A 19,258-nucleotide genomic window follows, 5' to 3' on the forward strand; every position below is an offset into this window, starting at 1 on the left:
AATTAAAATTCTTCTTTTAAGAACCTGATTGCTTTTTCATTGCTCTTAAGATCCAAGAGTTTGGGTCTGTGTTCACCTATGCAAATTGGTGAGGATTTTTATCAAGCCTTCCCCAGGAAAGGGGGTGTAGGGTTTGAGGAGGATTTTGGGGAGAAAGACGTTTCCAAGTGGGCTCTTTCTCTGTTATATATTTGTTAGACGCTTGGTGGTGGCAGCAATAAAGTCCAAGGGCAAAAGGTAAAATAGTTTGTACCTTGGGGAAGTTTCAACCTAAGCAGGTAAAACTAAGCTTAGGGGGTTTTCATGCAGGTCCCCACATCTGTACCCTAGAGTTCAGAGTGGGGAAGGAACCTTTCAAGAAAGATGAAGCTGCTATTTTAGAAGGTGCTAAAATTTATTTAAAAGGAATTGTGCATTGTACAGTTTGTCAGTTTCTATTGTTACTATAACAAAACTCGGGAAGTGTGGAATAGTAGTGAAAATGAGAACTTCCTTTACCATATGGTAGCTGATGGAGGTGTTTTTTTTTTTTTTTTTTTTTTTAAAGATACAGAAATTGGCCTAGCAGGCTGATAGAGAATGTGGTTATAAACGATTTGGGTTCCAAAGAGTAAAAGAACCCAAAAGAGAGGACGTGAAAAAGAAGCTAAACCTGTTCACAATGCAGATCCAAAAGAAAGCCATGTAGGGCAGAAAGATAGGAAATTTGTTTTTATTAATGCCTAAAAATTGCATTTTGATATTCTTCTTGCATCATTTAGTCTAAAATTAGAGTTGGGTGAGAAATGGTTTTCCCATCCCAGGAAAGTTTCTGACACACCAAAAAAATAAAATAAAATTTCCCATCCTGAATTGGGATGCAAAGTCAAAATCTCAAAATTTTGCAAACCAAAAACAATTAAAAAAAATCTATTTAGGTCAATCAAACAATCAGTTTGGATTCTGATGACTTTTTGTGCTGTTGAAGAAGCCAAACTTTATTGAAAATAGTTGATATTTTTGAAAAGATCTGATTTTTTGCATTAACTAGAATAAGTCATATGCAATGGATATATCCAAAAGACCAGATCCTTCTCAGTTTCAGTATTTTCACTTGCAAATATGCAAAGAAATTACCTCTTTAGGTGTTGAAGTTAGTCCTAATCTTCCCAAAATTGTCTTTATAAATATGGACTATATATTAAAAGAAATTTTCAAAGATGTATAGAGGGGGCATCTCCTTCCTCTGTCCTTATTGGGGAGAATAGAAAATAACCAATATGAATATCTGCCCAAGAATGACTTGTATCATTAGTCTATTGCCTTTCAAGTTATCTCCTTTGCTCTCATAAATAGGTTTATCATCCAATTTATATGGGATTAAAAAAAAAAAAAGCCTTGCTTGTCACACAAGACGCTTAAAAACTCCTGGGCAACTGGAGGCATGAGGTTGCCAGATTTGTACCTATATTATCTAGATTTCCCCTCCAATAGCTTTGTATACATACTAGCCTGGAGATTAAAAAAAAACAATTTAGCTATGCCATTTGGTTTCCTCTCTTCTTTTGCATATTTTAAGAGGCTATGCATACCCTTAAGAAAAAATCCAATCTTTGCATCTACTACTTCTGGGGGAATTCTGCACCAAAAAAATACAAATTCTGCACACAATATTTTAAAATTCTGCAAATCTTATTTGTTAAAATAATACTACATAATCAGGCCAGTTTCAATTATTTTGGTAATTTATTTCAAAATACCTGTCAGCAAGTATGTCTGTAACAATACAGACACACACACATCCCCCCCCCAGGAGAAGAGAGTTAAAGAAACCCCTATGACAACCCAGTTCCTATTTCTCTGCCCCCTCCCCCGACACCCATAACCTGCCCCCACCAGAGCCCAGTCACACACCCCCAGCCAATACACCTGAACCCCCTACCCCCCCAGAGCCCAGGTGCGGCCCCCCCCCTTGCCCAGACACCCTTCCCTTACCCCTCAGAGCACAGGGATCCAGAGGGAGAAACATCCCGATGCTCAGTCCCTGGCTTGTGTGGAGTTTCCTGCGTGGCACCGTCTCCTTACCTCACAGTGTGCAGGGAATTGCAGCTGCCGGGAACCCCCTAGCTCTGTCCCCTTCCCACCCCCCACCGGCAGTGTCTTTTATGTGGGAGCTGGGCTCTGCTGGGTCCAGTGCCCCCTAGTGGCTGCCAGTAGTACTGCAGCTCATTTCTATGGGGGAAAGGAAATTTTGCACGCACATTAATTTCTGCAAAATTCTGCGTTGCACAGTTGCACAGAATTCCTACAGGAGTAATCTACACAGGCATCTTGCAATGTGTTAAGATGATTACAGCATCCTATCTTACTCATTCTCTTCTCATACCACTATGGGATAACCTGTGCCTCAGGATCAAGATCAACTTCACGGTTAAGACAATATGGATAGAAAAACAATTAGCAAAAATTAAAGATATAATATGGGATGATAGACTGGCCTCCTTGGATTACATGTGTAACAAATATCAGCTACCGCTATCTCTCAGTTCCTTCTTTCAGTGGCTATCCTCAAAGATTCAGGCAAGACTAGGGGACAATTGGTTTGTTTCAACTCTCTCATCCCTAGAGGAACATGTTAAGAAATATGTAAACAAAAGTCAGTTTTTAGGAATTACTTATAAGTGGTTTAATGCTTTGCATTACTATGTCAGTCTCGAGAAAAATAGGAAAAAGAACGTACCCTTACTATCGCAACAGAAACCTGGGAGGATATCTGGTTTAATGTGAAAGATACTTCAAGTTCCTTATCCTTGTGATTCTTCCAGAACAAGTTATTAAACAGGCACTACTGGACTCAAGAATGATTGTTTAAGGGTAGATTGGCAGCACACTGTGAATGTTGGAGACACAGACAGCCACATGCCAACCTTTCACACATCCTCTATACCTGCCAAAAAATGTTCTGGAACACCAAGTTAAGTGCTCTCTCAAAAAATTTGTGTTACTATCTTTCCTTCACCAAGCCTCTATATTTTAGGGGTGCTGGATGAGTTGGTATTACCAGTGAATACTAAGAAATGGATTGCAGTAACTATTTTAGTGGCCAAAAGAGTTATTTTGAGAAAATGGAAATCTGCAATTCCTCTCTCATACGCAAACTGGCTTAGTGAGCTCTCTACTACTGCATTAATAGAAAATTGACTCTAATAGGAAAAAATATGAGGATGTCTGGTCACACACACAAGTATTGCATACTTTTGCAGTTTAGTATATACTAGTACCCAATACTCATAGGTTATGTCTCACTTTTATTTATCTATTTAGTCACTGTAATAATTATGCTCTGCACGACCTCTACAGGTTCAGAGTTTTTTTTTTTTTTTTCCCCTCCAAGTTTTACAAAGAATGAACACTGAATTTTGTTGTTTATTTCCATCGTGTGTGTATTTATATATGTTTTGTTTAATTGTGTTTCTATTTTGTATAAAAATAAAGCTTATAAAGAAAAGCTTCAAAAATTGGGAATGGGAAATTTTGTCAAAACCAACATCTCCTGAAAAAGTTTTGGTTTTGAGAAATTGGCATTTTTTGACAGAAAGCTCTAATTTAAATAACGATAAAAATGTTGTGTTTAGCGTGAGACATTTTAAGTGTTGTTTAATGTACATCAGTGTTTAAATCTTGCTAATGGTAACAAGATAAATCATTTGTATGCTGCAAAATGTAACTTGTATGTGTCCTCAACAAAAAATTTTAAGTACACTATACTATTTGGTATTTTTGATAAGCTCATTAAAATGTAATTTATAAGTTACATTTTTTCTTTTGTATGAAATAAAACATGGCATCAATCCTACTATTTGATATTTTTATTAATACTGTTTGTAATCTAGGGTCTGATCCAAAGTCCACTGAAGTCAATGGAAAGCCTCCGACTTCCATCTGACTTTTTTTCTTTTTCATAACTGAAACTGCAATCCTCCAAAACTGGTTCAACTACTATTAAATAACAACATATAAAGTACATCTAGGAACAGTCCTTCAGCAAAAAAAATGGAAAGTGTACTTTTTAGATATACCATAAAATAGAAAAGACTGACGTGAGTGACTTTAGAAGAGGAGAGAGTGGGGTACATATCTCCAGAAAAGAAGACCTTTTCCCTTCCTTTATGGAGTTTAAAATCAGGGATGAATAGCAAAACCAAAACCACCTCTGTGTGTCATTAAGACTATCCAGTGCATGGAAAGGCATCCTAAAATGTTGGACGATCAAATTAGGACTAAGAAAACATTCACATGTTGGGATTTGTAACATAGGTGGAAGGAGATGCTCAGGACTTATAATACACTGACACAGTTCCTGGATAGCAGTATGAAGGAGGAAGCACTTTTATACTGTCACCAGATCCATGTGCACAAAGACATCGGTAACGGATCACAAGATCTTTATTGTAGTCTTAAGGATATAATAGACAGGAGAGCTGGTAGAAATGTTTCATTGTTGCAACAAAATATTTTCTTGAACATTTTTGAACAATTTTCATTATTTATTGATCAGTTCTATTAGACAGGGAATGATTCCTAAGATCAAAAATGATTCTTTTTTACTTGAAATAATAGTCCTTGAGCTGAGGCTGGAAATTCAGAGAAGGTCTGTAAAGAAACCAGAGGAGACATTCTTCAGTGTCCAAGAAAACATGAGGCAGCTATTTTACTTAGTTCATCCCAATTTGTCAGAATTAGCTAAGAAGATGTATTATATCTTTGGAGAAGGACCTGCTAGAAAGTTATGCAAAATGAGGGCAGAAAACAATGGTGACTTCTCTGACAGCACAAGATGGGGACTGCAAGTGTCACATATTGAGTGACAGTAACTCACGCAATATAGCTACAGAATGCTGTATATAAATTCAGTTTTATATTAAGTTACATCAATTAAGGTGGTAGGATTATGATCATTTTAAGGGCTGACAGAGTTTTTGACTCTGTGTGTAAACCAGAAAAAGACATAGAGAAAACAATTCAGACACAATGTCCTGGATGATCAGAGGATAGGGAGGCCTGTTAATTATGGGCCAGATCCTCTGCTGGTGTAAATTGGCATAGTTCTATTGACTTCAGTACAGTTATGTGGGTTCAAACTGGGACAGGTCAGTAATACAACACTTTTTTTAAGGATACCATCTTGTTCTCCAAAGTCTCTGTTTTCATTTAAAAACAAAGCAGAAGTATCTAGCTTTAATAGCAGTAAAGAAAACCTTCAGAATATGAACCTGGTATAAAATGATGCAGAACCGTCTGGCTGAGTCTGCAGAGAGCCTGAAACTCTAGCTCTGGAAGTTGCCCCATTCATTTAGGTGGGGTGTTAACTCAGAAGCTCAACGATGATAAGTTCATCGTCATTGACCTTGGCTTGTAGAGTGAGCCTGTAAGAATACTATGACATTTTCCCCCTTTCAAATTAAGCCTTGGAGCTATGCCATTGATAACTGTTGAGTATTAGTCCCTATATCTTGTTATTAATGAGCTGTGGATAGAAATTCTTTTTAATATGAATTCATCCTGCTGGGTGTCATTGAAGAAGTGAGTTTTTAAAAGGAATTTGAATGAAAAAGGGTGGTCACCCAATGCACTAGGAAGTTCCAAGCCATGGGGCACTGTGGACAAAATCCCAAATATAAGTAGGTGATGGAGAAAAAGGAAGCAGGCAGATAGGAGGCTTGTATGGTGTGAAGAGAGTAGGAAGAAAGGCAAGGAGAGAGGTAGGTAAGGATGGAGTTACACAGAGTCCTCTAGGACAAGAGGCTTGAGCTTGATGTGTAGGGGAAGGAGAGAAAGTCACTGCCTCACTCCTTTCTTTAAATGCTTTCGATCTGTTTTATGGGGGTGAGATGATTTTAGTCACATTCTTTTTGCTTAAATTGGATGAGAGTGAGATGGGAATCGGAGGCCAGCAAGGAGTAAGTTGCACAAGTAAAAGAGGGAGATGACTATTAGCTATATCAATGGGAAAAGTGACAGCTGACCTATTGTGGAGAAAGAACCAAAAGGATTTGGCAATAGCCTGAATGTGAATGGAGAAAGAGAGGGATGAGTCAGATATAACAGACTTATGAGAGACTTGGGTGATCGGGGAGGTGATGATCTCAACAGCAGGGAAGAAAGAAGGAAGAGGAGAGAGGGTTTAGAAGGAAAGATGGAAGCTTAAATTTTGCTGTGTTGTTTGAGATTCATTGATTATAAAGCGAGAAGAGACCACTGTGATCATTTAGTCTGACCTCCTGTATAGCCAGGCCACAGGATTTCCCTGAATTAATTCCTGTTGAAGTAGAGCATATCTTTTAGCAAAGCATCCAATCTTGTTTTTAAAAATTCCACAACCTTTGGTAAGTTGTTCCAATGGTTAATTACTGTTAAAAATTTACACCTTATTTCTAGTATGACCTTGTCTAGTTTCAACTTGGAGCCACTGGGTCTTGTTATATCTTTATCTGCTAGAATGAAGAGCCTGTTATCAAATATTTCTTCCTCACATAGGTACTTACAGACTGTAATCAAGTCACTCCTTAACCTTCTGTTCTACAATAAGCTAAACAGACAGAGCTCCTTGAATCTGTCACTATGAAGCATGTTTCCAGCCTTTTAATTGTTCTCTGAATCTGGAGATCACTGTATCCCCAGTTTATGAACATCCTTCTTGAATTATGGACACCAGAAACTAACACCGTATCAGAGTATAGTCAGACCAGTGCAAAATACAGAGGTCATAGAACCTGCTCTTCTCCTCTGCTGTGACTCATGATTTCTTTGTTTATACTTCGAAGGATCACACAAGCCCTTTGGGCCACAGCAGTGTGCTGGGAGCTTGTGTTGAGTTGATTATCCCCCTTGATCTCTAAGTGTTGTTTTTTTGTTGTTTTTTTTCTCAGAGTCACTGCTTCCCAGGATAGAGTCCCCCATTCTGTAAGTATGGCCTACATTCTTTGTCCCTAGATGTATGCCTTCGCATGTGGCCATGTTGAAAAGCATATTGTTTGATTACATCGAGCTTACTAAGTGATTCAGATCACTCTGTATAAATTACCTGTCCTCTTTATTATTTACCCCTCCCAAACCTTTATTTCACCTGCAAGCGTGATCAGTAATGATTGTGTTTTCTTCCAGTTTATTAAATAAGCTAGGGACAAGAACAAATCCCTAGGAGACTCCACTAGAAACACACCCATTAAATGATGATTCCTTATTAATAATTACCGTTTGAGACCTGTCAGTTAACTACATTTTAATCCATTCAATTTGTGCCATGTTAATTTTGTATTCTAGTTTTAATCAAAATGTCCTTGGGGTACCAACTCAGACACCTTACACAGTGGTGTTACATCAATTCTATTACCTTTATCAACCAAACTTATAATCACATAATAAATATCAAATTAGTTTGTTAGGATCTATTTTCCATAAACCTGTATTCATAGGCATTAATTATATTCTCCTCCTTTAATGCTCTGTTAATCGAGTTACTCATCAGCTGTTCCATTATTTTGCCTGGGATTCATATCAGGGTGACAGGCCTATAATTACTTGGGGTTGTCCCATTTACCCTTTTAACATATTTGCACAACATTAGCTTTCTTCCAGTCTTCTGGAACTTCTCCCAACTTGTTCCAAGATTTATTGAAAATCTGTATTAATTGCCCAGAGATCTCTTCAGCCACCTCTTTTAAAAGTCTTGGATGAAAGTTATCCATACCTGCTGATTTTAAAACGTCTAACTTTTGTAGCTACTGTTTAATATGTGCCTGGAAGGGAAATTGTTTGATCATATGCTGTGACTACGTCATATGTGTTTTGTTCCCCCCCCACCCCCATACAGAACAGAAATATGTATTGAACACTTCTGCCTTTTCTGCATTATTATTGATGATTCCACCATTTCCATTTTGTAATAGACCCATACCATTTTTAGGATTATTTTTGTTCCTAATATACTTAAACTCCTCCTTATTGTCCTTAACTCTGCTAGCCATAGATTTATCCTTGTGTCCTTTTGGTTCCCTTATCAGTTTTCTGCAATTCCTAGTTTCTGATTTATATTCTTTTCTTTAATTTGAGATAGATATTTCTTATGTTACTTTCACTTCCACTCTAAGGCAGGTGTTTTTTTTTTTTTTAAAACCAGTACAGCTTTCTTGATTGTGGAATTGTGGCTTCTTGGGCATCTAGTAAAATGTTCTTAAATAGTTCCCAATTATTCTTCACATTTTACTGTTTAAATTCTCTCCCCCAACTGATCTGGCTCACTTTTAAAGCACCATATATATGTTAGAGATTTGTACTTGATTCTGTTTGCACATCATATATATGATCAAGTCATGACCACTTGTACATAAGCCACCACTAACTTTTAGTTCTGTGATCAGTTCCTCTTTATCTGTCAAGATGAGGTCTAATAAAGATTTTCCCCCATGGTGGATACAGTGCTTTTTGCGTTAAGATATTGTCATCTGAACTATTTAGAAATTCTGAGGACGTTTTAAGTACTGACAGCATGCAACCATAAAAAGAGCTCTGTGTAAGATGCAACCTGAAGAAGAGCTCTGTCTGTGTCAGCTTGAAAGCTTGTCTCTCTCACCAACAGAAGTTGGTCCAATAAAATATATTATCTCACCCACCTTGTCACTCTAATAGTCTGATACCATCATGGCTACAACAACACTGCATACCTCTACCATATGTTAATCAGACTGATGTACCCTAAGATAATGCAGCTTTTTTTCTGGACACATTGTAGATAACTGCTTAAGGAGCCGGTCATCCTTTTCTCTAGTGTGATTTAGAAGTCTGTAGCAAACAGTGGAGACAGAACAGTCCAGATGCGATGTTGGAAAGACAGTAGTCTGAGAGGCATGGCAGGACTGCAAGAAAGAACTTGATGTAAAAAGGAGAACATGAGATTCCTAAGCAGAGATGATATGAAGCCATGTGAATGGATGAGATCACTCAGAAATAAGACATAAAGAGTTAGAGGAGAAGAAAGGACCAAGTACAGAGCCATGAGGGACAGTGACAGAAACTTTGAAAGGAAAGGAGTCACAGAAGAGGTGAGAGGAGAATTTGGAGCCATGGAATGACAGAGAAATCAACGGTGCCTATGGCAGCAGATAGATTGAGAAGGATGAGTTAAGATAAGTTGTCTCTGATCTTGGCCAAGAGCAGGTCATTAGGATCAAACCTACTAAACGAAGTTGGTGGTTCTTTAATATAGGTGAGCACCTTTCTGGTAATTTAATATTAGATGGGTCAAAATGGAAACACTTTTTCCAATCCTGACCAGGTCCATTCCCTTTGGAATTTCACTGGTTTGCAGTTGTATAATTACTTGTATCACAGTAGTGCTTCAGGAAGCAAATCTTAGCTGAAGTTTTTCAGAGCCAAAATTCAGCTTTCTCTGGCCATCTCTATTGTCCACTGCAACTCAGTCTCTCAATAATAATATTTTGCACTTCTATAGCACCTCAAAGTGTTTAAGTCACTGAACATCCCTATGGAAGGGTTAAGCGTTATACCCATTTTACAGCGAGATTATGATTTGCTCCAGTTCACACAGGGAATAAGTGACAGAGCCATATAAAGAACTCAGAAGCTATGGGTCACGGTCCCCTGATCTAACCACTAGATTAATGGTGTTCCATGGTAAAGTAAAAGAAGTGGCTATAAAGTGTCTGAACTAAATAAAGCTGTATCCTAGGGGGTGTATGTGTGTGTTCATCTTTTCATATATTCGTGTATGCTATGGTTATACAAAATGCCCCAGGTACACATACATTATTTCAAAGTGGTCTCTTTACTGTGATAGTAAGTAATAGATTTTAATACCAGATGGGACCACTATGGTCCTCTAGTCTGCAATAATGCATATTGCATAACATGCCATAGAACTTCTCTCAGTGGTGGATAGCAATGATGCTTTTTCACAATGAAAGTCAAGAAACACCCAGACAAACATTTTTCTTTTGCTGTGTAATGAATTAGTTGTCAGTGATACTGGTTTGCAGTCTTTTGCTAGCATTTCAAGAAGGAATAGCAAATAAGAAGGTGGTTATAGCAGTGTCTGTGTTTTGGATAGCAGACACTGTATACATTTAAATCGCCTTTTGATCTGTGAAGGAAGACTGCATTTCATAATGTTTTTTTAAATCCATAAGGAAAGGTTGTAACCTTGCTAATGGTGGTTTGAGTGCTGCAGTGCTGAGCATTACCAAAGACAACTCTAAAATAACAGGGAAACTAAAAATAGACTTTAGACTGGGAATTGGAAGAATACAGAGGAGGACAGTAATCTAATGAGAATGAAGATGAATAAAGATGTACTAAAGGAACAGAGTGTATGACCGTGGGAGGAGGAAAGGAGAATATTTACTATGTATAAATGAAGAAAATAGGCTAGATTTAAAAACGCAACTCGCAAAACAAGGGACGTGATTAGATTCGACACTGGTGAGGCCTCATCTGAAGTACTGTGTCTGTTTTGGGCCCCACACTACACGAAGGATGTGGAAAAATTGGAAAGAGTCCAGCAGAGGGCAACAAAAATGATTAGGGGACTGGAACACATGACTTGTGAGGAGAGGCTGAGGGAACTGGGGATGTTTAGTCTACGGAAGAGAAGAATTGGGGGGGGGAATTTGATAGCTGCTTTCAACTACCTGAAAGGGGGTTCCAAAGAGGATGGCTCTAGACTGTTCTCAGTGGTAGCAGATGACAGAACAAGGAGTAATGGTCTCAAGTTGCAGTGGGGGAGATTTAGGTTGGATATTAGGAAAAACTTTTTCACTAGGAGGGTGGTGAAACACTGGAATGTGTTACCTATGGAGGTGGTGGAATCTCCTTCCTTAGAAGTTTTTAAGGTCAGGCTTGACAAAGCCCTGGCTGGGATGATTTAGTTGGGGATCGGTCCTGCTTTGAGCAGGGGGTTGAACCAGATGACCTCCTGAGGTCCCTTCCAACCCTGATATTCTATGATTCTGTGTGCTCACTGACGGGTAAAAGAAAGCAGTACAGATGTATAGATCCTGATCCTGTTTCTCTTGAAGTCAATGAGAAGTTTGCCTCTGATTATTTCATTGGGGCCCCTGGAAAGCATGGCCAGAAACCAAATTTTGTACTGTAAAGAGTTCTGGGAGGTAAAGAGATGCTATTGATAGTGTGGGCATCATCACATTTTAGACAGACTTGCTGTCTAGAAAGTGGAAGGCCTATTAGAATAAAATCTTACTAGGATTTATTATTAAATAAATATTAATTGTTTTTTGTAAATAACATGTGAATTCCCAGTCCTGCGCTTCACTTCTTCAGTGAGGCAAGCATAGGGAGGCTGCTACTCTGACGGTTCCTAGAGCAGGAAATCAAAGCAGTGTCGCTCAGAAGGTAGAGTGTCACATGTTCTTCTAGGACACTGAATGGGTCAAGTTGACATTTTAACCCTTCTGTATCCCTCTATGCGGAAAAAGCCTCAAACTCCTCATATTGTTTGGGTAAGGTGAGCTACAAGCCAGTGGACATGTGTAGAGAGTCACTGGTACAACCTCTGTAGGGAAGCAATGGATGAAGATTTTCATCTCTGAAGTCGTTTACTATCCTGTTGGGGGTTCATGCACAGCACAGTGCCTATGGTTTTAGTTTCTACGTGAATGTAGAAGGTTAAGGGTCTGCTGGTGAGTTTATTTAAGTCCACCTGTCAGTAATTACTTTATGCTCATGAAATAACAGAGGTGTGGGATTCAGGCCCCTCAGCCTGGTCACTGCTGGCAGTCATGAGGACCACTGACCTAGACTTTTAACTTCTCAGGACATTTTCCCACCTATACAACAGTTATAAATTCTCTCTCTCTCTCTCTCTCACAGGAGTATTTGAGGCCTAATTAATTAGTGTGAGAATGTGATTACTGATGAGCAGTTATGCATGAGTAGTCCCACTGACTTAAATAGGCCTATTTTTGGAGCAAGGTACTATTCACTATGAGTGAAATCCTGGCCCTATAGAAGTCAATGAGAATTTTGCCACTCCTTCAGTGGAGCCAAGTTTTCATTCCATTAATCAGAGTATCAGAATCTGGCTTTTAGTATTTATAAGGCCCTTTGAGATCCCAGATTACAGGTGCTACAGATATGCAATTTATATTTATTACTATGCAGCTGTAGTCACCAATTTATCAAACAGCAATGTGGTTTTAATCTCTGGAGAAAGTTATATTATACTATACCAGCCAGTGTGCTTTCTTTAATCAATTTGAGTTTGTACAGCTCAATTCAGGATTGAGACTGAGCAGCACTATTCATTAATCTACTTAATCTTGGCAGTTACTTTAGTTATGACATGAGACTTTCCTGTTCACCATATAGAACATGCCAATAGTCAATCTGATTCTAGGGGTGGGTTTCGGTAACTACTCTAAATGTTGCCTTCACAAAGCCATATTTTTAAATGTTAAACATTTTGGAGCATGATTGGAACTCATGAAATGACATTTATAAATAAGGTCATTTCAATGTTTTTATATAATTTGGTGGGTAGTATGGAGACATGTAACTTGACATGCTAGTCACAGGACAGCTTTGTCATGAGAAGCTGTGTGTTTATGGCAGAATCATTCTATGTGGGTTTTTTTTTTTTTTAGGGTTGGGGCTGTGGTCTGAAGTACGCTGAAGTCTTTCCATCAACGTCAGTGTGCTTGTATCAGGCCCTAGGATTTGTATTTTGTTTTTATTTTAGGATGAAGCTTACCTCTGTGCAGAACCTAAACAAGGCCTGTGCACCACTCAAGCCTTACACTGAGTAATATTTAAGTGGTGCAACAGGCCATATGCTGCATCTCTTCACAGGGTGAATTTCACCATGTGTGAATAAAATTCCTCCCTTCTGGTGGATTCTCACAACAGCATTATTATCCCTTATCTCGCCCACAATGCCATGTTTAAATAAAATCACATACAGTGTAATGGAATTCTGAATTACATTAAACTTATTTTGCGAGATAGAAAAGCACAAAAGGTGGGGGGAAAATTGATTTTCTATGGCAATAGGTGCTGACTCCATGGGTGCTCCGGGGAAAAAAAATAGTGGGTGCTCAGCACCCACCAGCCACAACTGTTGGGCAGGGCCCTGCCAATCAGCTGTTTAGTGGCTGGGGGAGGGGGTTGGAGAGGGCAGAGAGCAGCAAGCTGTGGGCAGGCAGGGGCCTCCAGGAGAGGGCATAGTGGGGCAGGAAGAGGTGAAACGAGGACAGGGCCTCCGGGGAGGGAGCAGAGTGGGGGCAGAGCACCCCCTGGGTGAAAAATAAAAGTTGGTGCCGGTGGCTATGGCCAAGAATACTAAAATACTGAGACCTATAAGCCCATAGGCCAGACTGTCCGTCTGTGTGGTACTTACATGGCTCTCATTAGTGTCAGTGACACACAATCTTTCAAATATTTATCCTCACAACACATCTGTCAGGTAGGGAAGTACTATCCCATTTTCGTGGATGGGAAACTGAGCCACAGAGAGACTAAGGCTCAGATCCTCACAGGTATTAAATACCTTTTGAGGAGCTGGGCTTAAGTCACAAAGAGAGCCTGTGATGGAGCAGGGTATTACATGCAGGTGTCCTAAATCTGAAATGAGTGTCGTCCTCCTGTTAGACCATCTTTCCTTTCCAGCATATCTTCAGATTTTACAAATAGGAAAAGATAAATCAATTCCTTTTACCAGACTAGAGAGGGAAGGGGGAAAAAAAAAGAGAGAGAAATCCCTAGAAGTACATTAGTAGTAGTATTTATTTAAGACTAAGTATTCTTTGTATTCTAAAGTATTTAAGACTTTAAAATTCTTTGAAGTGCCTAATTCTAAAGAGCTCTAAGCACTTATGCAACTTGTTAAAATACACAGGCTACTGATCTGCTACTTGATGCTCAATTACATATAAGGCTTTTCTTCTTTGTTATTTTATAATACAGAAGTGCAGCAGAACAGGACAAACTCTAAATGGCCCCTTTCCATGGTGCAGTCCCTATTATGTAAGTTTATAAAACAGGGTTAGACACTTGCTTTTCCCAAATAGTTCAGATTAATATTGCCATATTTTTGTCCAATGTATTAATTTCCAAAATGATCACAAATCATGGTAATAGCAACTGAAAGACAGATATGTTCCCAATATCCTGGCGCACATCCTTCCAAAAAGGTTGGGTCTTCTCATGCTTCACCTTTCTGATAAACTCAGGAACACATAATTGTGAGGGCTAAAACGTTGTTCATACTTAATGTCCCCACTGGATTGTATTAGTTGTGCAATGACTGTGCTCAGCATTGTATAAACACATACTATCTTTGCCACCAAGAGCTTACAATTCAGTTCCCTATTACTAGTATCAATTTACTCACTCTTACGCATGTAGCTATTGCTACAATATCAAATTACTGTATTTTCATCCTTTCTCTCCATTGTCTCTTCCAGCATCTACCCTACATTCCATTTTAGTGTAAATATTGGCAAGGATTTGTAAATTCTGCTTGTATATGCCTTTGAGTCTAAGAGCTGTAAACAATAGTTTCTCCAGTTAAGGGGGACAAAAGGCCAAAGTCTACAATCCTTTCCTGGACAAAACTCTGATCTATTCTATAATGCTCATAATCAGGACACTTACTGGTATATTCTATGGCAACATCTGTTACTCCCTAATTCTGGCCTTGGGAATCTATTAAGGGACCATTGTGATCATCTAGTCTGGTCTCCTGTATAACACAGAACTTCCCCGAAATAATTCCTAGAGCAGAATTTTTAGAAAAACATCCAATCTTGATTTAAAAATCCTCCGTGAGGGAGAATCCACCATGACCCTTGCTAAATTGTTCCAAGAATTAGGTTATGTCTACACTACGCATCTTTTAGCAACACAGCCGTGCTGCTAAAAGGTGCACATTGTAGCCACTGTTTGCTGGCAGGAGAGAACTCTTAAAAAACCACCTCCATTGGGGGCACAGCTGCCAGCGCTGGGGGCACAGCTGCCAGTGCTCAGGGAGGTGTTTTTGCAGCACTGTAAAGTGCCAGTGTAGACAAGCAATTAAGCCCCCTAGCTCCAAAGGTGGAGCAAGGCGGAGATTAGCACACACCCCTCTTGAAGGTATCTCCTATTGCCTAGTTTAGGTGGCTCCCTGCCTAGCTTTCTGGCTTTTGTGAATCGCATTCTAAGGTGCTTATCCCTCTTCATTCATCTTATAGGGAGCCTAGGCACCTAAGGGCATGTCTATATTTGAAATGCTACAGCTGTAGTGCTTCAATGTAGACCCTGCCTATGCTGATGGGAGGGTCACCTGTCGAGGTAGGTAACCCACGTCCCCCAGAAGGCTGTAGTGAAGTCAGCAGAAGAATTCTACACTGGGGGTTAAGTTGACTTAACTATGTTGCTCAGGGGTGTGGATTTTTCACACCTCTGAGTGATGGAGCTGGGTCAATCTAACTTTTTAGTGTAGACCAGCGTAAGACAGTTTTGTGGATTGCAGTGTTGTCCCTCTCATTTTCTAGGCACCTAAAAGTTAGGTGCTGTGATGTTCACCATTGTAACACCTAAAGTCCTTTAGTTGATTCCCACCTCTCTCCCCAAAATAGATCTTCAAGATATCTTCATCTGCAGCATATAGTAGCAATTCAGGAGTCTGCCTCTCCTGTCTCAGAACCCTTATCTACTGATTCATGTAAACTGAAGATTTGTGTGTATGTGGTTTGAGTTCGCATATGCATTTTAGTCACAAAGTTCAGTAAAAATTTGAATATTACCTTATTAAATTGTAAAAATAAGGGTGCTCTTCTTTTATTATGTGCATGCTTCCCACCTGTTTTTTCAGCTTTAGTTTGTCCATAGTTTTATAAATTGTTTAACTTTCTAATAGACCCTCAGCTGGAGTACAGTGTGCAGTTTTGGATACCACACTTTTTAAAAAAGATGTGGATAAACTAGAGAGAGTCCAGAGGAGAGCAACAAAATGAATAAACATTTAGAAAACCTAACCTATAAGGAAAGGCTTAAAAAAAAAAAAGGCATGTTTAGTCTTGAGAAAAGAAGATTGAGGGGGACTGGAGAAGAGTCTTCAAATATGTTAAGGGCTGTTATACAGAGGACAGTGAACAATTGTTCATGTGCACTGAAGGTAGAAGAAATAATTGGTGTAAGCTGCAGCAAGGGAGATTTAGGTTAGATATTAGGAAAAACTTTTTAAATATAAGGCTAGTTAAGTGCTGTAATAGATTAACAAGGAAGGTTGTGGAATCCATGTCATTAGCAGTTTTTAAGAACAGTTTGGACAAACATCTGTCAAGTATGGTCTAGGTTTTCCTGGTCCTGCATCAGCACAGGAGGCTGGATTAAATGATCTTTTGAGCTTTTCAGCTCTACATTTCTATGACGGGACCTAATTCGCATTTACACTATCCCCATCCCCTTTAAGGTCACTGTTCTAGCAGTGTTAAGGGGGCTTAAAGTGAGTGGGAGACCACTTTAGGCCACGTTAAGAGCCATTATCACTGCCAGAATGGTACAAAGTGGGTTTGGTGAGAATCAGGCCCAAGAATGAGTCTTTAGTCATCATGGAGATAGCCCTTAGTTTTATATTCAAGACAAACGAGGGGTAACATGTTGGCAGCAAACTACTCTAAAAAGTTACAAGATAATTTGGTGAGGTGCTTTTAACATCAGTTTTGGGGTTTTCCAGGAGCCATGATGGAGACCTTCATGACCTGTAATTTAGATTTAAATGTTTTGAATGACCTAGTAGCTATGATGTAGATATTTTCACTGAAAACTCACTGCTTTCCGTAGATCAGAGAATAGCAAAAAGTAAACACTACAGCAAACAAAAGAGGGAAATGAAACGTTGGAAGTATTCTCTTCCATTAAGCAGTGGAAAAACACCAGGCTTTGAATATTTTATTATAATCATCTAGGAAAACATCTGAGACATCTTGGGCTCAATATGAGGAAGAATATTTAATGAAGCATTTAAAACCAACATATTACTCTGTACTCTTAAGAATGCCTTACATGTTTATTGTACTATTGTCACCTTGAGTATATTATGCTTTTCTGCATTATGGAAATACTTAACTGATAGTCTCCTATGCCTCCCTCCACAAATGGCCAATTGGTTTGATAGTGCTTAACTAACTGTCATGGCTGAAGTTGACGCAGGTATATACGCCCTTCTTTAGTAGTTTGGAATGCGCTTTTTAGCATGTGGGCCCAATGACTATTTCGGTTAATGCTGAAATAAGTTATTGCACCTCTGTGTGTGCGGAAATACACTACTGAAAGCATTTTATAATGGAAAACTCTCCCTGGCACTTTCATTTTTGAGATGGGCAAATTTCAGAAGACTAGATTGCCACAACCCTTACTTAGCCACATAGGGGTGTAATCAGTGGTGAGCCGGAGCCGGTTCGCACCGGTTGTTAAATTTTGAAGCCGGTTTAGAACCGGTTGTTAAAGGGGTGGACAAACTCCGGCCTGCGGGCCACATGCGGCCCGTGGGACCATCCTGTCTGTCCCGCCTGAGCTCTCGGCTGGGGAGGCTCCCCTGTGAATTTTTACTCACCTGGCAGCACTCCGAGCCTTTGGCGGCATTTCGGCAGCGGGTCCTTCGGTCGCTCCGAGCCTTCGGTGGCACTGAAGGACCCGCTGCTGAAGTGCCGCCAAAGGCCTGGAGCAAGTGAAGGAACCAGTTCTTCAGCTTCTGGCAGCTCATCACTGGGTGTAATCCCCCTTGGTGTGCCAGAGACCTCCTGGATTCTGATCAGAGGGACTGGGTGGACCTTGCGGCACTTGGCCAGAACATAGGGCTGCCTGCTCTGTGTGTTCCCTGTCGTGTGCTCCCAGAGGTGAGGGCAACCTTGCTTTCTATTTCTCTCACTTTCCTTGAGTGGGCCGGCAGGAGAGTGCTCCCTGCCCACCCCTGGGCCTCTGGAACTTGTCACTGGGCCCTTACCCCATAAGCCACCCCTGACACGCCCAACCTGAGTCAGCTGCACAACATCCTGCCTATCTGTCTCCCAACCATGCCCAAAAAGCATCTGTACGCACTTGTGCTTCATACTATCCATTTCCTCGCCCTTATGGCCTGTCCTGACATCAGGTGGTGAGGAATCCCACTGCGCCAATCTGTACTCCACTCTGGTTACATGTCCTGCCAGGGATATTAGTTTAGTGGCTCCTCCATGGAGCCATAAAAGAGGCATTAACTCCCTGACACCTGTTCCTTCTGCAGTGAGAGGGAGATTCTGGCACACATCTATGTAGGATGCATCAGGTTGCAGCCTCTGTTTTAGCTGCTGCTGCTTCTCTTTATGAGATTCTTGCTGCACTTCTTCCCACACCTCCTCATTTATGCACAACCCATCCGTGGCCCTCCTCATCAATCTCCTCCAAGATGGCCATTCACATGGGTGATGGGTGAACCCCCACTTTGGGGAGGGCAGCCTGCTGGTCGCGCCCCTTCCACCCGAGGCTCCATGCCCCCATACGCCAGAGCCCTGAACCCCGCTTCCATAACAGGAGGAGCCCTGAGGCCCCATCTGCCCCCGCAACTGAGGAGTCCTGGTCTGCCTACCCCAGCCATGACGGCCCACCCCCCCCAAGTGCCAGTCCAGTCCCAGCCACGCTGGGCCGAGCCACCGCCACCACCCTGAGCTGCCGGACGGGCCCCGGCCATGCTGGGTAGAGCTGCCAGGCCCCCACCCTGAGCCTCCAGACAGGCCCAGGCCTGAGCTCTGAGCCAAGCCACCGGCCACCCTGAGTGCCGGGCCAGCCCCCAGCCAGCACCAGCACATGGCTGAGCTGCCGTGGCCTCACTCCCTCTCCAGACCCTCCCGGCCACCTCTGGCTCACCGCATTCCCCAAGGAGGAGGGACAAGGTGATCAGCAGCAGGCAGGCAGTGGAGGTCTTGGGGAAGGGGAATGGCCACCATGGTCCAGGTGTCCAGCAGCAGGGTCCAAGCTCTCCCTGTCCTATTACACCCACCGCCGGTGGCCATTCATCATACCACGAGGAGGAAGCTGGATGGGGGAGCAGGGGTGCTCTGCAACTGTGGGGCCTATTTCTAGGCTCTTATCAGATCATGTCTCTGGGCAGAGTTTCTCTGGGCAGTGTCCGCTGGCTCCTTAGATACCTGTGAGGATCAGTGGGTGCTGCTCGGGGGTTCTCTGCTCAGTGTTCCCCTCTGGATATCTTAATTTTAACTTTTAACATTCA

The 19,258-nt window shown here is 40.9% G+C and overlaps 1 protein-coding gene across 3 annotated transcripts in view; it reads left to right on the top strand.

The window, feature by feature from the left end:
• A4GALT (alpha 1,4-galactosyltransferase (P1PK blood group)) overlaps nt 1–19,258 on the top strand; it is a 66,133-nt gene that overhangs the window by 7,061 nt on the left and 39,814 nt on the right. Inside the window, exon 2 of one of the 3 annotated variants that reach the window (XM_084647366.1) lies at nt 6,909–6,942. The exons of the other annotated variants lie outside the window; for them this stretch is intronic. The gene's annotated coding sequence lies outside the window, so the exon portion shown is untranslated. The remainder of the gene's footprint in view (nt 1–6,908; nt 6,943–19,258) is intronic. 3 annotated transcript variants of the gene reach the window in all.

The sequence above is a fragment of the Lepidochelys olivacea genome (assembly GCF_965140295.1).
Source record: "Lepidochelys olivacea isolate rLepOli2 genome assembly, chromosome: 1".
In the NCBI taxonomy this organism is placed as follows: domain Eukaryota; kingdom Metazoa; phylum Chordata; order Testudines; family Cheloniidae; genus Lepidochelys; species Lepidochelys olivacea.